This window comes from Micropterus salmoides, unplaced genomic scaffold (genome assembly GCF_014851395.1).
Source record: "Micropterus salmoides isolate LMB-PRFRI ecotype aquatic unplaced genomic scaffold, ASM1485139v1 Ms_hic_scaffold_23, whole genome shotgun sequence".
In the NCBI taxonomy this organism is placed as follows: Eukaryota; Metazoa; Chordata; class Actinopteri; order Centrarchiformes; family Centrarchidae; genus Micropterus; species Micropterus salmoides.
In genome coordinates this window covers 10,198,993-10,218,122 of record NW_024041484.1, presented here as the reverse complement: position 1 = coordinate 10,218,122, position 19,130 = coordinate 10,198,993, and the positions used below count along the sequence as shown (strand labels likewise).

The 19,130-nt window shown below is 38.2% G+C and overlaps 1 long non-coding RNA gene across 1 annotated transcript; it reads left to right on the top strand.

The window, feature by feature from the left end:
• The first annotated feature begins 3,639 nt into the window (after nucleotides 1-3,639).
• LOC119918337 lies at nucleotides 3,640-17,522 on the top strand. Its single transcript, XR_005447422.1, has 3 exons — nucleotides 3,640-3,667; nucleotides 4,971-5,100; nucleotides 17,100-17,522. It is a non-coding gene; the product is annotated as an uncharacterized LOC119918337 (long non-coding RNA).
• Nucleotides 17,523-19,130: the final 1,608 nt, after the last annotated feature.

The window sequence follows — 19,130 nt, the reverse complement described above, 5'->3', positions numbered from 1 at the left end:
GAAGCGACCCAAGCAATGAGTGTTATCATACAGCAAATTTGTAGTGCATTGATATAGTAGTTATTGTGGGAATTGTTTTTTAAACATCCTTTGCACTATGCTCCATCACACTGTGTACATGCATGCATGTATGTGTACCTGTATATCGCATCCACCTCCGACATGTACATAATAATAATAATAATGGTATTGGTAATAATAATTTACTCCTGAATCCTTTGCACTCTGCTCATTGCACTATTGTCACAATCTGTCTATATTGTTTTTGTTAATAGTGTGTGTGTATATATGTGTTCTCTACACTGTAGCCTGTGTCTGATTTTATTATTGTATCATTGTATAAGTAAGCACATCATGAGCAGTGTACAATCCAGAGTCAAATTCCTCGTATGTGTACACACACCTGGCAAATAAAGCTTGCATTGAAGAAACTCAGCATAGTGGAAAATGGAAACCCTACCGCCAAACACAATTTTGCCGGTGTAATTACAGAGCGATACAGATGTAGGCTGTGGCATAGACTCAATGCAGAAGTATAAATTAGCCTTATGAGGGTGTTGTGATTCAGTATAAAAATATAAATTATTGCCCTGATCATTTACAGTATATTCTGTGTGTTTGCTTACCTTTGCTGTGGTGGTGCACCTAAAGAGAGAAATGGTTTTCTTCTCTCCTCAAAGCCCATGCCCATTTATTAAGGTGTGTTTATCATTCATGGTGACCTAGGTTAAGTGTCCTGAGAATTATATTTAAGGCTGCGGGTCCCAGTTGGCAATTAAGTACAATTCATTACAGCAGACACACAGCCCTGCAGGGGAAAACGTAGGAGCCGTGGCAAAACACTGGAACAAGCAGGGGAGAGAGAAACAGATGAGAGAGGAGGGAGAGGAGAGGAAGTGTGAGATTGATATAAAAATGGGAACAACAGTAGGGATATGAGTAGGAGGGAATGAATGTGAGAAAAAAGGCAGATTGTTTGTGGAGAAGAGGTGTGTCTTGAGGAGAGGGAGAGAGAATTAGAATAAAGAACAACAAGATTCGTGGTAGAAAGAACTAGATCAGGAGGAAGAGTGGGGCTGTATTAACCAGTGATAGATAGCTTTGCTGCAGCCTCACCTGATGGTGTGGGCCTGTCAGCGTCCTTTTCAGAGAGAATTTCATGCCTTTCATTTGTTGCATTTTGATGTTGAGAGTGTAAGATGTTCTGGTGTTTTCTTGCCCCCGCAGAGTGGTGCCCCCATGCTGACACACTTTAATATGAGACCTCCAGCTGGTAAAGGTAGACTGTTCAAAAAGCTTTTTTTGTTTACTATATGAAACATGCCCAAAGCACTTGAACTAACTCGATTACTGATTTAAACTTTTACTCATGAGTTGAGTAAGCAGCCAACATACAGATTGATTGCCCTTTGGTACTGTAGTATAAACTGCCTTTATGTTTGTGTTTCATGTTTTTAAAGAAATATTCTGACTTGTTATGTAGGAAAATGTTCGGAGCATTATGTGACAAAATTGTACAGGTTCTACATTTGCCGTATTTGCTGACGTTAACTCACACAGCCAGATCTGCTGAGCATTTTGAATCTAATTTGTCACATAGTCTGGTGTCGTGTGTGTTATTTTGCAAGCAGGTGCTGCAGCCTGGAAGAGTGCTTTCTGCCATCTGAGGTACAATTTGTGTGTGTAGTCGTTGGAAGATTATTGAATATGTGTGGTTTTGGTATTGCAGCAAATGCACCCATTGTTACAGACGAAATCATTACTGTTACTGTGCTGTATTTCCTTGTTTTGAATTGAACAAAAATTGTTACTTGTTTTCTCCCTAGTGGGCACAGATTTGTAGAGGGAGCAATTACATCAACCACCCTCCCAAAAGTCACAAGAAGTTTTAAAGTCATTATTTTTCAAGAAGCTTGTTGTATTTTTAAAATCTAACTCTGCATTTGACATGTTTCCACATCTGTTGGAAAGTGCACTCATGCTTGTCATCTGGGTTCCCATGGCTCCTTAAAAGGTAACAAAGGTCATAAGTTGTCTTAAATTTACTGTAAATTTGCTGTAGGTATTAAATTTGCAGACGGTACATTCAAGGCTAATGGGAAAATTGTCACACACTGTAGCCTACCGTAAAATGTCCAATAGTGTGTCTTTGTTTAATTAACTTAACATTAGACAATGTGAGACTGCACCATTACATTAGCTAGCTGCATCCATTGGCGTCTGGGTGTTATAGCTAGCTAATGAGCTAGGGATGAGTCAAGATAAGGAGATGCAAGTATAATGACAAATGGTTGGCGGTAGATACATCTCTAGTTGGCACCAGCAGGAAACATAGCAAGGCGTAATTAATACCAAAAGACTTCCACGTTAGGGACCATGGAAGTGAAAGCAGTTGAATCCCACATGAAATCTGAAAAGCTCCAGCGGTATGCAGTGACAAGTCATGGGGGTATGCTAATTGTTTGCACTTGGCATACCACAAACTTCGTCCGACTCCCTCGTAACATTTGGCATTGAGCAATTTTGTGTAACGCCAGATACACGAAGGGCTGAGGTGCTGTGGGTTCCTCACACGGTCAGCAGGCATCATTCATTGTCAAGTTGAATGAAAGTCGCAATGATACATATGTAAACAAAGTCATGTACATAGATTTTTCAACTTTTTGGCTTGGGAAAGGCTGTTTTGAGGATCGTAATTAAGACTTTTAGTATGCTTGAACTATTCTCTGATTGGTTAATTGTTTAAATGGAAAAGTCTGAATTGATGGTATTCTCAGCACTGAACAAAAGAAAGGAAAAGAGTTGTTTTCCAAAGTAGGACTCAATAAATTGTCTCCCTTTTCTGTGAAAGAAATTGTTTTTGACATTTTTTGGGTCTGAAATTGTATTTGTTGAGGTCTTAAAAGCGCTGTGTTTGACTTTAAAAATAGTGCAAGAATCATTTGTCACCTGCTGTGAACATAAGATGGCTTTATAAAGTTGAAAAAATGCTTATTATAGTATTGGTTGAGTAGTTGTCGCCTTGGTTGTGTTCATGAAAGACTGTACAAACATTGGCCAGGGCACACTATTCACAATGAGCAACAAATAAGTGGGGTTTTGTATAAAACAATTCTAGTTATACTCTAACTTGCTATACTTCTTTTGATTTATATGCGATGGTAGCTGTATTAAATATCTACAGCTGATGTTAAATTTGATATTGCTATCCAAGGTACTGTAGAAGTTTGCCTTGAAGTTATAACCCCAAAGTCCTCTCACACGCCATTACCAGTTCAGTCCTACATTTAACATAATGTGAACAGCACCGTTGGTATGAGGAGCTATTCATTTTACTCAAAATGAAATCAATAAAATTGAGCTCCCTGTGGAAACTGAATTGCATTGTATGTGGAGCCCCTTACTGCACCAATTCCACCCAAAAGTAAACAAAACATTCAAATGAGGAAAAATCTTAATTCAATACAAGCCTTGTTCATCTATTCATTTCACAAACGTTTTCTGAATTATTTGAACGCTCCATTGATCTGATTGTAAATAGTCTTCATTGTATTCATAAAGCCTTATTTGTGATTTAAAAAAAAAAATTCCCCCAGAAGTGTAGTCCTTGTAAAACTTACTCACTGAGCCTCCTTCTTCTTTACAGATTATTCAAAGGGCCCTTTGGGTGAGTATGAAAAGGAAATGTAGTGATCAGTGCATGCATTATTGTGAGACAAAATCATATCTAACCATACAGTTCATGAATACTGCACTATTCATGAATTTCAGACTTTAAATACCTGTTTTGCAAACCTACCACCCCTTCACTCTCCCCTTTCCTCCTTTTTCTTCCTCTGCCTCACCTTCCTTCCGGCGTCTCCTTGCCATAATTATTCATTCATTCAGCTTTCTCTTTGCATGCACGGTGGCTAAGAGGTGCTGTAATAATTTTTTTGATAGAAGGCATTTTCCCCTGTAATCCAACAGAGTGTATGCCAGGTCTCACTCTGGGTCTTTTCATATGACGGCAGAAGAGGCAGTGCCTCTGGAGGCTTAGCATTCTTAATCTGAATGGCTTTTTGCATTTTCTGCCGTCGCTGTCAACACAGCATGCCCTCTCAACAAAATGGCACACAAAGATGACAGTGTTTGAGCTGCATTCCAAAGCTTTTTTTTTTTTTACTTACAGGTTAATGCTCTCTGAGGTTTTCTGCTCAACATACTGCTGATATTGTAATATAGCCTTAATAACTGACTTTTCCTCTTGTCGTTATGTAGTAATTTAGCTAACAAAACTAAGAGTCTTGCCACCCTGGCAGCTCTGTCAGACTTTGAGCTAAATTTGTTGTTGATGTACTAACATGCTTACAATGACAACACTACTATGCTGATGTTTAGTTTTAGTATTTAGTTGTTTACCATGTTCACCATCTTAGCATGTTAGCATGCTAACATACGCTAATTAGCATGAACACAAAGTACAGCTGAGGGTTGTTGTCGAGGCGGCTGATGCTGCTAGCATGGCTCAAAATGAATTTAACTTGAGTTTACTCTTTTTGGCTTGTTCTTCTTTGTTCAAGTTATGACTGGAATATATTCTAAAACCAAACACCGTGTTTTACTGAACGTCTCTGGATTGAAACTACTGAAAGAAACACACACAAACAATCAACAATGCTGTACTTGCATATTACAGTTCACATATTGGAAACTGTCATTACTGATGGCATGCAGGGTTTTCCTTTGTGCAGAGACTGTCAAATCATTAATATTGCTTTTGTGCCATGTACTTACTTGCAAAAGGCTGAGGCAGTAGAGAAATGGCTAACAGGTGTCTGGTTTTGCTTTTTAAATGGAAACAAAGAAGATGGCACAACATTAATGATGTCTCCAACTGTCAGAAATGTCTCAGGCTTTTGTTTACCTCTCCACAAAGTGTGGATGGCTACTATTAGTCGGTGCTGTTGATGCTGCAGTTCTGTATTCAGCTCTCCAGGCTCTACCTGCCTACTTCTGCTGCTGCCACACATCACTTCAAGAATCTGATGAACTGTACCAACCTCAGATTAACCTCCAACCCCGTCCTTCTTTTTTTGCAATCCCAGACCATCACTGGAGGTGAGTCATGCACTCACACGCTTGGCACATGGGAACTGGTGCTCTCACACACACACACACACACACACACACACATATAGTGAAGTGAAGTTGTTCATTGACAGGGTTATAGAGAGGTTTAAATCCATCTGCCCTCCACTGTCAGACAGGCCCTGCTAAGCCGGGGGTTTAATAGACTCAGGCAGTATAAGTTCATCGAGCAGTAGAGGTGGATATTTTAGGATATTCAAGTGCAAGCACTCATAAGAGAGACGAAGCATTACAATCAACCCTAAACCTAAATAAAAGTCTTATTTTTTTAGCTTTAGAAATAATATAGAAATACTTTATTACAACAATTGCAAAAATTTAAACCTCTTGCCTTGCCTTAAAGTTGAAGTACACTCAAGTACAATTTCCATATCCAGAGTATCTTGTTGCATTTTTCTTTTTGCAAATCTACATTTGGCCAAAAACACTGGAAAGATTGGAGTGACTGGCTTGTGCGTAGCTTTTAATACACATACAAATACATTTTACACAAGTTTAAATATGAATAAAGCAAATCTAATTAAGGTTGAAGTAGATATTTTTAAGATTAGCTTCACTACCCACTTCTCCTGTGAAAATGGAGATGAGTGATGAATTGGTGTTGGCAGAAGTGCAATCTGTGGTTTGTGTGTTAGCATAGATCATGAAGTGTTTTCCCTGAGGGTGTAAACAAAATATCACATTGGTATTACTACACGCATGACAATCAGATTAATTTATTCATCATTTGCTTCTTTGTGTAAATTTAGACTATACCATATTTTACAAAATACTCAGTCTCATTTAATCCTAATGCAGCCTTAGTTTATGATACAGTATGTAAAAATCATTATTCAAGGAAGCTCACGTATAATTTAAACTGTACTGACAAATTAGAGGCACAGTGCCTACCGAGGCTTAAACCGCAAAGTTTTGGCATTGGATTTGTGCTTTTGAGCAGTCGTTTATGTTCAGATTTTCTATTTTCAGGATAGGCACCACTTTCAGAGATATTTAGCTGAGAAAGAGAGAGAGGAAAACTGGAAAGTTCTTTCATGCCAATTTTGAGGCACTTTAGCAGCAATGCTGTGAATCAGAATTGGGTTATAAACTCAAGACCTTTGCTTCACATGTTCTTATTCACCCCCAAAATGTGCACACTTTACAACCAAGTGCAGTCACAGCCAAAAGGAAGAAAGACTGAAAAAAAAACTGCAAGAATGTGATATTGCTTGTGGATTACATACTTGTAGAGACATTGCACAGTAGGTAGATCCTCCACTATATTTATTAATCTACACTCAGTTATTAGGTGCGCCTAGGTAAAATACAAAATAAAATAGGTGTTTCTATTACACCTCTCTGTTTGATAATAGGTGTGCCTAATAAACTGGCAACTGAGTGTATAGATGCGTTTCTGTGTAACGTCATCACAGAGATGTGTGCGCAACTAGGGGGCAGCAAGCAGTACTCTGTCTTTGTGGCATATCAGTTTATATGGCATATCTAGCAGCAGTATTGGGCAAATTACTCAGAGTTACTTTTTACTTATTACTCATTTAAAAAGTAACAATATTACATTACTTATTACTGGGTATTAAAACTAAATAGTCACGTTACTTGTTACATTACAGTTACTTTCACCACCGCAACCCATCCATGAAAGTGACAGGAAACCTGTTCAGCAGCGCATTTTAGAAATGAATCCACTTTACTGGAACAATAATTAACCTGAGGAGTCAACAAGCAGCCGAACTGAAAACACTGCAGCCTCTCAGACCAGGGGATGCTGTATCGTATAGGCCATGGATATAGGCTATATAAAAAAACAAAATAAAACAAGCAGGTCTCTCCCAACATTTGAACTAATCGCTTATTCATAACAGCAGCAATGAGTAGGATTTTTACGAAACAAAAAGGTTTTTTAATGCCACTGGCTGACATTTACAAAAATCAAGCAAGTGTCTGCACATGCATTTATAAGAGAAGTATTCAGTGCTTTTACAAAACGCAAAACGTTGCTGAATATGGAATTCGTATCCTGCCATGAATCAAAACTGAATCCATAGCTTAACGGCACTCTCCCTGCCGAGTGGATGCTTCACTTGCAGTAGTGGCCGGAGTTTCACATAGCTGTGCTGCTTTAGCAGATGCTTCAATACAAAATTGTTTGTGGTTGAAAGCTTTTTGCTGGTCGCACAAAGTTTACAACGGAAGACAATGTTCTTTGCATCTCTGAGTGTGACACAGCTAAGTTAGGCCTAATGGCAGGACTTACAGCTCTCTCCCTCTTTCTCAATTCTTCCTTTAGCTTTTTGGCTAGCAGCCCACTTGAACAACATAAGGTCCGGTGTCGCTGACCTGCAGCGTGGTCACGCATGTTATATTAATATGCGTAATAACACACAAACAAACAGATCCAACTCTGAAATGGCAGTTTATTATTGAGTCAACAAGAATTTACAAACAATGCGTAATCTATGTTGATTATAGTGGTTGACGACAGTCTTCTGACCGGCTACCAAAGTGCTTTTGCTCCCTGGCTGGTTTGTACACAAGAAACCCATATATATCACCAAATATTTGGTAAGTTAAAGAAATAGTTTGACATTTTGGGATCTACACTTACTTTTGGCAGAGAGTTCAAATGAGACCACTCACATGTCTGTACGCTAAATATGAAGCTACAGCCAGCAGCCATTTGGCTTAGCTTAGCACAAATACTACAAACAGAGGAAGCCTGGATCTGTCCAAAGATAACACAATCCAACTGTCATCACATTTAAAGCTTACTAATTAACACATTATATCTTGTCTGTTTAATCCGAACAAAATGTAAAGTCAGTTTAGTGCTTTATCTGGCATACTGAAAAAATAGTGGTAGCACAAAAAGAGAACTGTAGCTAACATTAGCCAAAAGACTGTAGCCACAAAATCCTGAGCGTAGGGCTGGGAAATAAAACAATAACAACAATTTTAATTTTTCTGAATAACAATATAACAAATATTCAATAGATGTTTGATTTAATCTATTTCAATCACGAATGAATTAGCACTTTATTTTTCTATTTATTTTGTTGAGAAAAAGGACTAAAAAAAGATTTTAGAGAAGAATTTTACTCAGGCATATTTGTTGGAAAAGGATTTTATCATAATTATTAAGTGATCCACTGTTTGGCAAGTTTTTGTCATGTTCTGACCATAAAGAAAAGTTTAAAACCACAATTTACCGTCTGGTTTCTTCAACTTTTACTCAGGAGGAAAAATCTGCATTTAAACTTGAATGATTTGAAATGTATCGGGATAAATATCAAGTGATTTATTTTTTATTCTGATAACATTTTTGGCCTCATTGCCCATCCCTACCTGAGCTTATAGAATTGATGATAAATGCTTTTCTATTGGTAATAAATTGTGAAAATAAAACAAAACCAACCAAAACTAAATACAATGTCTATAATATGCCATCTCCCCATTCAATAAGTCTATTAGCTTACTTTAAATTGTGTGCCAAAAGCAACCATTAAAACTGATGATCATCATAGCAGCTGCCAGGTTGTACTTGAAAATGTCAGTCGCTATCACTATCATCAAGTTATTATTAAGCTATTAAATCAAATGGAAAATGAATGAATGAGCCAAGACCTAGTGCTTATAGAACTTAATATACACTTAACTGTAACTCTTTCAAACCTTTCAAGTAAATTGTAAGATGGATAGTGTCTGATGGCTTTGTATGACATATTCTCTTTATTTATTTTTCAAGGTTCACCTTTGCTGGTTTCATCTGAACCTTGACTCTTCTCCTTTATAGCAGTTTAATAGTTAAAAGCCAACTGCCGAATGAATAAGAGGATAGACACATTTCTTGGTAGTAAAGGTCACACTCAAAGATGAGTAGATAACCTTCACACAACAAAGGTGACTGACTTGTCTAAACTTCAAAACTGTGTGCCGAGTGTTGGCTTTCACACATGAGGCAGGTGTAACCCATGTGGATTTGCATTTTATTTGTTAAGACTGCCATTTTTCCTCTTGAGAAAAGGTAAATGCTGATAACACCCCTCAAGGACACCAAGCAGTAGTCAAACCAAGCGGACACGCAATAAGCCAAGACATGAAAAAAGATTAGAGCACCTTTATAATTGTCCCCCACAATGAAATTAGAAGAGAGACTATGGATTGACCCCGGTCTGTCTATCCAAATGTCATGCGCAATATCTGGGATGCCAGTGATTGGATTTTAATCAAACTTTGCTTTCGTGTACAGCATGATGACTGTCATTGCTTCGTTGTGGCATTTTACAAATTACACCGATTAGTCAAAGTGGAGCAGTACAACAATTACATGATATTCACATTGACATCATGCGCAATATTTTGCATGATGTGTTGGAGGGTGATGAATACATTGTCACAAAAGGTAAAGGAGTTCAACATCTTAATACTCCATCTGTGCAACTGCCATCATTGCTGCTATAAGAATAGCATTTAGTACAGTGATCGAGATATCACATTAACAAAGAAGTAATACACTCATTAAATATAAACAAACAGTACATAACATATAAAACATGATATATTGAATAAGCAATACATATTATTTAGTGGCTAGGAAAATAGGCCCCAAGGATAAGTTAATATATTAATGGACAATGTATTGGAAGATATTTTGAGTCATACATATAATGACATGTGGAGCATATGAAATGATACAACCAATGAACAAATCAGTGTTTATATATAACAAATTATATAATGAACGTGCACATGAATATACTCATATCAAACGCAATGATGAAGAAATCATGGATAGATACAAATACATACAAATTTGACCAAACAAATAACACATGTATCACACAGCATAATAAACATATTAAATGCATGAACCTGAAGCACATCTAACAATTTAGTAAACAGACATAATTAATGAACTTTATGTACCGTACATGCATTAAACAATGTAAAACGTACAAACAGATTATACATTTAATGAAAAAATGATTGGACAATACATGCAGACATCTGTTGTTTATCAGCCAGAACTTCTGAATAGCTCACAGTAAGGGGCCGTGACCGCTTGCCGGTGTCCAGGCATGTGTTAAAAGCCTCCCCACAGTGCAACATGCCCTGGACTCATTTCACACCCTTTTCTATTGTCACGGAGCCCAGCCATGTGTGTGTACATTTATGTTTGATATTTAGTTGTTTGTGTGTGATCGAGTGTGTACATGGTCACTCACATTTCGTGCCTTTTCCCTGCGTGGACAGCACATATGTCTCTGTGAGTGTGCGCGTGTCTGTGTTCAGTCTTGTCATCCTGGCACGGTGGCCAGCGTGATTTCTGTCACCCAGAAGATTCCTCGTGGTGAAGAACATTTTCCGCAGGCCTGCCCCTCTTTCCACACTCAGCGGGCGAACTTTTCAATAATCCAATTTAGAAGTGGGAAAACGGACTTCTGTCATGCCGTGCTGTTCTGAAAATATACTTTGTTTAAAAATGTTGACATCTCTTTCGATTATTATATAAAACAAAAGTGGTACAAATGATTAAACAATTTTTTTATGTGTCGTCTTTGCTTAAGATGAGGACTACAGATTGATAGACAAACCAAGCAATTTGACAAAAGGGACAGGGGTCAGAGAGTATTTTGAATCATTGAGAGGTTTGTACAAATAACCCCCATCACTTAAGGGCTAGTTGTGCTGTCAAGATCTTTAAAGGCTCTTGTGTGTGTTAAGTGAACAGAAGAGTTGAGGGTAAATGTCATGGCTACATGGATACATCTTTTTAACCTCCTGTCCATTTCATTAAAGAGAGCAGTGAATCCATAGTTAGTAATGATAGCTTAGATGCGTGTGTGTTTCTGTTGGATAGCATCAGTGTACATGTACGTTTTTATCTGCAAAATAAAGCGGTGCATCACATATTGGCTGTAGGCAGAATGAAAAAAAGGATCTGATCTGATCATATTGGTTTGCCCCACCTCCCCAGGCATAAAAGATGGCTTCATAACTTTTAGCATGCTTTAACAGTTATTGCACATGAGGAGTGTTTTTCTGGCATGTTCTCAGTGACATTCTGCAGAAATACTCAATGGCGTTCATCCAGTTAGTTGTTATTCCTGCTAGTGTACTTGTCCCAGTGCTTGCACATAAAACATAGCTACCTTAACACTGAAATAACGTGTGTGTGTGTATTTGTTATTCCAATAAGTGATGAGAGTTTTATATTTGAGTTTATTCACATATTTGCAATATGTTGTCCTGTCCCACAAGAACATAATGTATTTGAACTTTTAATGTGTGATTCACACTATAAAATACTTTTGGGAAAGTTATTCTTTGCTTGGTAGAAGTCTTGGAGTTGGAGAAATAAGCTTGTGATCTGTATGACAGAAATGAAGTAAACCCCTGTGAGACCCCGGCAACCAAGGCAGGAGAGAAAATCTGGAGTGAATTTCGATGTTCTGCAGCGTCTGTCCCGAGACTTCAATCAGCTTGTGCACAGTCCTTTTCAAATAGCTCTTGTAATTCACAGTTGTATAATGGGTAGAGGGGGGATATCTCCTTGGCGCCAGTCAAAGGTGTCCTGTCTGCTTTATGTCTGCCCACCTGGTTTTGGCCTGCACTCTTGTCTTTGATTGAGCATACATTTTGCCAAAATGAAATTGTCTCTCTGCTGTCATTACCTGAGCCCCTCTCTGCACAAGCATGGGTTTGATTCCCTAAATCAAACCCACACTTCCAGCTTCATCTTATTTAAAATACTAAGCTCTTCTCTTTTTTGCCTCCTCATACACTTGACTCTGTGTTATGCGATGTGAAATGTTATGCTTTGTCTCTAAGGGGATCCCACCTGGGTTTCTCTTTAGCTTAATCCACTTCATTTTGCACAAAATGGCCCATGACGTTCACTTACTGCATAAGAGTTCAACAGCTACCATTATTTACCAAGGCTATGGCATGATTTGCTTAGGCTCAACATAAACCCTCTCACATTTGCTAGGGAAATCTCCTTGCTCACCACATCCTTTTGTGCTAAGGACCATTGCTGTCCTGCAGACTCCATTGGATTAACTCATAGCATTTATTTATGGTTATAGAAAGTCTGTAACTCTGCATCTTCATATAGATAACAGTGTAATGCAAACTCTGTGATTTTTCCTTGGTTGCCCCGATTATACTTACTCCAACTGTTTTGTTTTACATTTCCATAAACTTAGAGGACTTGTGAGAGACAGTTTAAAAAAGCATAGTTAAAATCAAAGCAGCAGAGATTATGAGAACTTGATTTTTAGTTAACTTCAAAAACACTTGATCCAACAATTCAACTTTTATTACATCCCTACTACATGTTAAATACTCAATCTTTTAACTCCATGCACCCAAATCTTTAAATGGTGGAAACTGAATTCTTTCGAATATTACTTTAATAAATAAATTACCGTAAAACTTTAATAGCCCAGGCTTTTATTAGCTAAAATGACTGAATTGACCCTGCCTATATTTGGGACAGGCCTTTAATTCCTCTTGCACGAAACTGAAATAGGCTACTATGAAACAGTTTACTATGAAACAGTTTATTTATTTCAAACAGAATATAACTTGTCTAAAAATTATTTAATAATATAAAATATTCAAATGAGGGGATTCACAACTTGGATTCATTTTAATGAAAAGCTGTTTTGATTCTTTTGATCGGTGGACCCTTACAGACTAAAGGAATATAAATAATCAATGAACGGACACATTCAGACTTAACAAGTGCTTCAAAGGTAACGTGAGTTAACACTTCATCTCTTGTACCATGCTGGTTACACCAGTAAAGCTATAAGAATAAGACTTTGGGGCTTGTTGTTTCTGTTAAATGAACTGAACGATTGAATTGTGGAGAATCTGATGATGTGTAGCATGTTCATACTGACATACTGATCACGTTTAAACATTAATAGTTGTATTAACGATTTAAGCAGCTTAGAAACAACTAAAGAGGGCAACTCGGCAGGGTTTAAGAGGTTTTATACATCCAAAGAACTTCTATAAAAACCAGACCAGGCGTTTAATGGAGACCTGCGTTTATTTGTCAAAATGTGTTCCTACACCAGGCCAGTAAAGGAGGTAGGCGGCTATTTGGGACTTGGCTATTAACTGAAGTTTAACGGTAGTCCATCTCAAGCCCAATTTATGATTTTTTTGAGACTTAAGAACTCTCCCTCCACAGCCACAGAAAACATTACACAACTTTTTTCACAGGCTGAGTAGCAATAAATAAATATATAAATATAATACATGATAATGTCAAAAGAAACTAACAGTAGTAAATGTTTTATCCAAAAAACACTAATCAAACCAAATAAATGCCGTTATGTTGAGATCATGATGAGATCTTTAAAAAATATGAATAAAAAATGAGCAAGCAAATGAGAAACTTGAAAATAAATTGAATGAGATGAATAAATCAGTCCTTACATGTGCGTGTGTACCCTCACTTTATTAAATTGTAGACACTTATTATTATAATTATTATTATTATTATTATTATTATTATTATTATTATTTGATTTTGAGATATTTTGTCCTCCTGCACAGTCCATACAACATAATATACCATGATTATCAACTATGGTAAAATGCTGATAAGCTGTAAAATATAGCATGATAACTCAGTAGTCTGCTAGCTTTGTATTTGTACCACCATTACTGATTTTGAAATCTGCTTATTTTGACTACAATAAGACATATCAGGGGAAGCTGCCCTGCGATTTTTGAGTTTGAGACAGTAAGTGTTAATAATTTATGTTCATTAGAAATGGCACAATAGTGGGACATATAAAGAGCCAATCTTTATTCATTCAAATAGAGGTCACCCACACTAGGTGTCTTTCTTCAGTAGATTATAAATTGCTTCTCTCTCCGTCTGTCTCCCTCCGTCTCTCTTCTTCCACCCACCACCTCTCAGCGTTTGAGAAAGTCGACTGAATTTAAATGGGATAAATCATAAATCTGATTAGGCGAATATTCTCTGTGATCTGGAGGGCAATATGGAAGAAAGGTGATGAATTGAAAATGATGAGCAGACTTCTTTTTTTTCTCCATCCACCCCCCGTCAGGAGTTTAGTTGAATAATTTACCAGCAGGGCAATAACGTGAGGTACTTCATTAGATGGAAAAGCTCTCCGGTGTCAGCTGAGATGTCTCCTAATTGAGAAGCCTTTGATGAATCCCGATCAGGAGCGTGACAATTTCAACAGTCTTGAGACGTATTATAGTAACCTGTAATTTTGAACAATTGCCACAGAGGTTTCATACTCTTCCGCAAACATCAACAACGTCATTAACTCGCTATTAACGGTGGCTCAAGGTGGACTGAAGCACACCTCAATGAAAGTTTGTTTTAGATTATAAACTTTACCTTTAGCTGAGTGACAAGGGGTGTTTTTATGTTTTTCTTTAAAGGCATCTTTGAAATCATTCTTACAGGCAGAATGACACGCACAAGACATTTTAGACCCTTGGGGAGACTAACAACACAACATAAATATACAGTACACTGTCTCATGTTGAAAGGTCAATACTGTAAAAGGAGTCCTGAATGTGGCCATGGATTGTTGGCGTCTGACACCTCTGACACCACCTGTTTCCCAACAGGATCAAGACTTTTTCCCTCCTTCCTGCTATGAAAAAGAATATACTGCAGCCGAAGTGACTTGCCAATTTACTTCAAAGAAAAATAAAAGACTCATATTTAATCATAGCAATCCTTTTTACATTAGGCTGAAGATGCATTTCATTACAGGTTGTAAGGTCAGGAGGCAGCATCGACTTCCAAGCCTGATGACTTCACATTATTCAGTCTTGCACCATTAGCTGCAAAGGTTATTAGCTCAAAGTTTTAGAGCTTTATCAGAGTTTGAGGTTAATGAAAAGGAATGACATAAAGTTATTAAACGAAATGGGTTCTTTGCTGGCTCTGTGGCCCAAGATATTCTAGGAAGACTCCTTAAAGATTTTATAGAAACACAAAAGGTTTTACCGACTGACAAATGGTTCTGCATGTTCAACTGCAGAATAGTTTCATGCACTGTTATCTTGTCAATTTCAGTTATTCGTAGAAACCCTATAAGTTGAATAGACCAATGAAAATGCAGTCTGCTTTTGGAAACAAGCAAAAACAATACACTATAAAGCAGTGGTTCCCAACCAGGGGCACATGTGCACACACTTGTACAGTTGCCAGGGGGTGTGTTGAAAGCTTAAGCGGTAGAGACTGCAATTTCATTAAAAGATATATCCACATATCAAGTCAGCTGTAACACCTGGAAACTACATGTTGCTATTGACAGTGGGTGAAAACTAGTCAGCAAGCAAGTAGAGAGGTCTAAACAATTAGCAAAAAGAAATGGATAAATAGTTGAAATAGTTAGCTAAAATTATAGTTTTATGTAAATTATGTCGAATTGGTGTTCGAACTCTTGGTGTGAATCTGTTCAAATTGTGGTGGGTGATGGCCCATAGATAAGATGCTTGCCTTTGGTGTGAGAGACCTGGGTTTGATTCCCACTGTGAGACATCCACCATTGTGTCCCTGAGCAAGACACTTAACCCCTAGAGCCCTGCTCCAGAGGCGTGCGACCTCTGACATGTATAGCAATTGTAAGTCGCTTTGGATAAAAGCGTCAGCTAAATGAATAAATGTAAATGTAACACATTTGGAACATGACGGATGGTGTTACTGAAGTGGCACTTTCATAAAATGTGTGCTTATCTTTCATATAACTTCTACATTTATAACTGTCAGTGCCGCTGAATTTATTGATAAAAAAACACATTTCTACATCCGTTTTTATCTAACCTTGGTGACCTTCTAAACCAGACTCAGTATCCATACAAAGTGAGGAGCGTTTTATCATGCCAGAGACACTGCAGAGGAGGGGCCATTGATCTGTGAAACCACGGTGTCAGACCTCTGCTCTTTGAACAGTGTGTTGACTGCAAGGCTGCACATAAATCATGGAAACGTTTTGATCCTAAATGTTTGAATGATGCATTTAAAAATGTAACTTTTCACTACCTTTCTATCTACTGTACTATGTGCAAAAGGGTTGGGTGACATGGACTGTAAACTTGAGGGTGTTGTGCTTAACTGTCATCAGCCACGCACACTTCTCATCCCATACCTATTAAAAACCTGTACCAGTCAGTGGTGCATGAAGATAACGTAATAAAGACTCATCTCAGAGTTCAAAGTAAAAAAGGCTCACAGCTAGGTTCTGTCATTTATCTTGGTGTGAGATGATGTATGGGGTCTTAGGGTCTGTTACTCTGCATACTCTGCATTTGTCAAATGATTCAAGGTCAGTGTGTTGACAGGGTGGCACCTTGTCTCTTGTCTTGTTTCAGATTTTCATTTTGATATGGAGAACATTCAGCTTGGGTAATGGCTTCTTCTCTGGTGTTCCTTTATGGTGTCTGAGGCTTTCAAAGTGGACTTGAATAGTGTTAAATGTGCTAAATGTGAAGTGGGTGGCATTGAGGTTTGTGGCCAGCAAACTTAAGGCCATGGTTTGCTCCATCCAGACAGGATGGAAGTATCTCCAAGGTGCAGTGAGCAAAAATTTGCAAGGTTTTCAGGCGAAAAAGCTGTTTCAACCTTTGTTGCAACATAATGCAGCATTATTCAGTAAATTGCTACTTTGTCCAGTCAAATACATGCAAACATTCCTTACAGATTAATGGTGTATTTATACTGATTACCTTGTGATTGTTAAGATAGAGGATAAAATGATGTGATCACTTTTCATCCTTCCACATAATATCATAAACCACTATTCAGTGTTTATTCTGATAAGCCTTCAAACTCAAGGATGTTACACTCAAAAAAAGACCTTCCTGGATTGTATTTCATCGTTTCATTGGCACTTGAAGAAATACCAGTTCATCTCCCTGCATTTTTATTTTATTTTTTATTTTTATTTTTTTTACAGGAAGCTGTTTCCTGATTACCTGGTAAGGCCATGTTCAAACAGGGGACTGCAAGGCAGCATTGCACATGGATAAGAAAGGGTGAGAGAGAAAGAGAGAGAGTAGTGGTGACTGACCAAAATGAAGAACTTGGCAGGAATCCAGATTGTTTCCATAGACTAGTTCAACAAAACACAACTCGGTCGCATCACTGCTTTGCCCATGGATGCCAGTCGACCTTGCTGGCAAATTGTCCCATTGCCTACTCATGGTACTGCAACAAACAAGTAAAAATCCTCTGTGGTCCAAAACGCATTTTCTCCGTTACCATTCTAAAAGAGATGTCTGTAAAACTATTGACAGGACAAACTGAAAAAATGTAAATTATTGCTCTTTGGATTACGCATTTTTGAACCATAAAGATTCTATATTTGCTAGACCTTCCCAGAGAGTCTGTCGAACTTTGTCTCCCCTCTTTAATCTTGATAGAACCTAGTTGAGGTGGTTCAGGCATCCAATTGAGAGTGTGCTTCCCAGTGGAGGTGTAATGGGCATGGCCACCTGTGAAGGAACCCCAGGGTTGACCAAAGACTTGCTGGAGGGAATATACCTCACAGCTGGCCTGGGAACACCATGGGATCCTACAGTTGGGGGAATTTGCCCCGCAGAAGCATGTCTGCTGCACCTTGCAACACTGAACAGTACTAGCGGCTAGCAAATGAAGATGTGAATAAATGGAGTCCCTGAGATACGCAATGATTTGCCATCCATCCATCCAACCATTAATCTACTCTTCAATGCCATCCAATACATCTAAAAGCAAGAACCACATGAGCTGTACACATTCCAACTTTTCTGCTCCCACAGCACGCGCGCGCACACACACACACACACACACACACACACACACACCCTCCATATCGCCCACAGAAATAGCGTCACAGTGCCCGGTGCATTTGAGCCACAAACCCTTCTATTTCTCCATCGCTCACTCTTGCTATCCCTCCATCACCAGCTGAGCGCCGCGTCGGGATGCTATCACACCCCAGGCAATCAGAGATACAGTCATATGTCACAAATAGATGTCAACTCTTATTACAGTGGGGAGGGGGTTGAAGGCAAGTGAAAACTCACTTATCAGAAAGGACATAGCTGTAACATAGCCGCCCCCCCCCTTCCCATCTCACTTTCTCCATTTGCTAGGCCCGTGCTGGAAATCTCCTTCTGTCCTTCACAGGTCAGCGGTATTTGACCAATAACACAAATGTAATAACTCTCCCCTTTGCTCTTCTCACCACTGTCCCAGTTGATTTAATGGACCTGTAAACTGCAAGTATAGTTTATTCAATGTTTTTTAAAGAATGGGAGGTGAGCCTGCAGGTATGGGAAGGACATACTGGGCTTCATCTGTACTTTCACAGGGTAGCCTTGACTATTATCAAGTTATTTGGTGGAAATTGGTATGATTTATTGCTCGGTGTTAGTTCCGGCCTAGTTTTGCAAAGTTAGTATAGAAAAGTTTTCATATCTCTTATCATCTTTTTCCATTTATTGCATTTCCTGTCGCCTCTAGGTGTTTTGTGTTGAGAGTGTTTCTGAAACAGGGTTTTAGGGGCATGTTTGTACAAGCTATTTTAAAATTGTAGCTAATGTAGTGTTTGGTAACACATGTCTGATTCTTTTTCATAAGTGTGAACATGTTTTTATCTCTTGTATTAATTGATATATTTTAAAGGATGAATAATGAAATGTATTGACTGCCACTCAAGTGACAAATTTCTGTTCTTGCAAATTTATTAACTCTCCACCAAAGTAAAACGATCTGACACAACGAGAGAATAAAGTCCATATCCAATTCGTTGTGGTAGAAATGTAGCGGCCATTTTATACAAAAGTACACTGGATCTGAACAAAATCAAGGACTTACGTCATACATCATACATGCTTTATCGTGCATTGACCTTGGTCATCCATGCTGTAGCCTTTGTAGCCCGGCGTAATGATAACGTGTGAAAACAAATACTGTATTTGTAGCTAATAAAAGAAATTCAGCT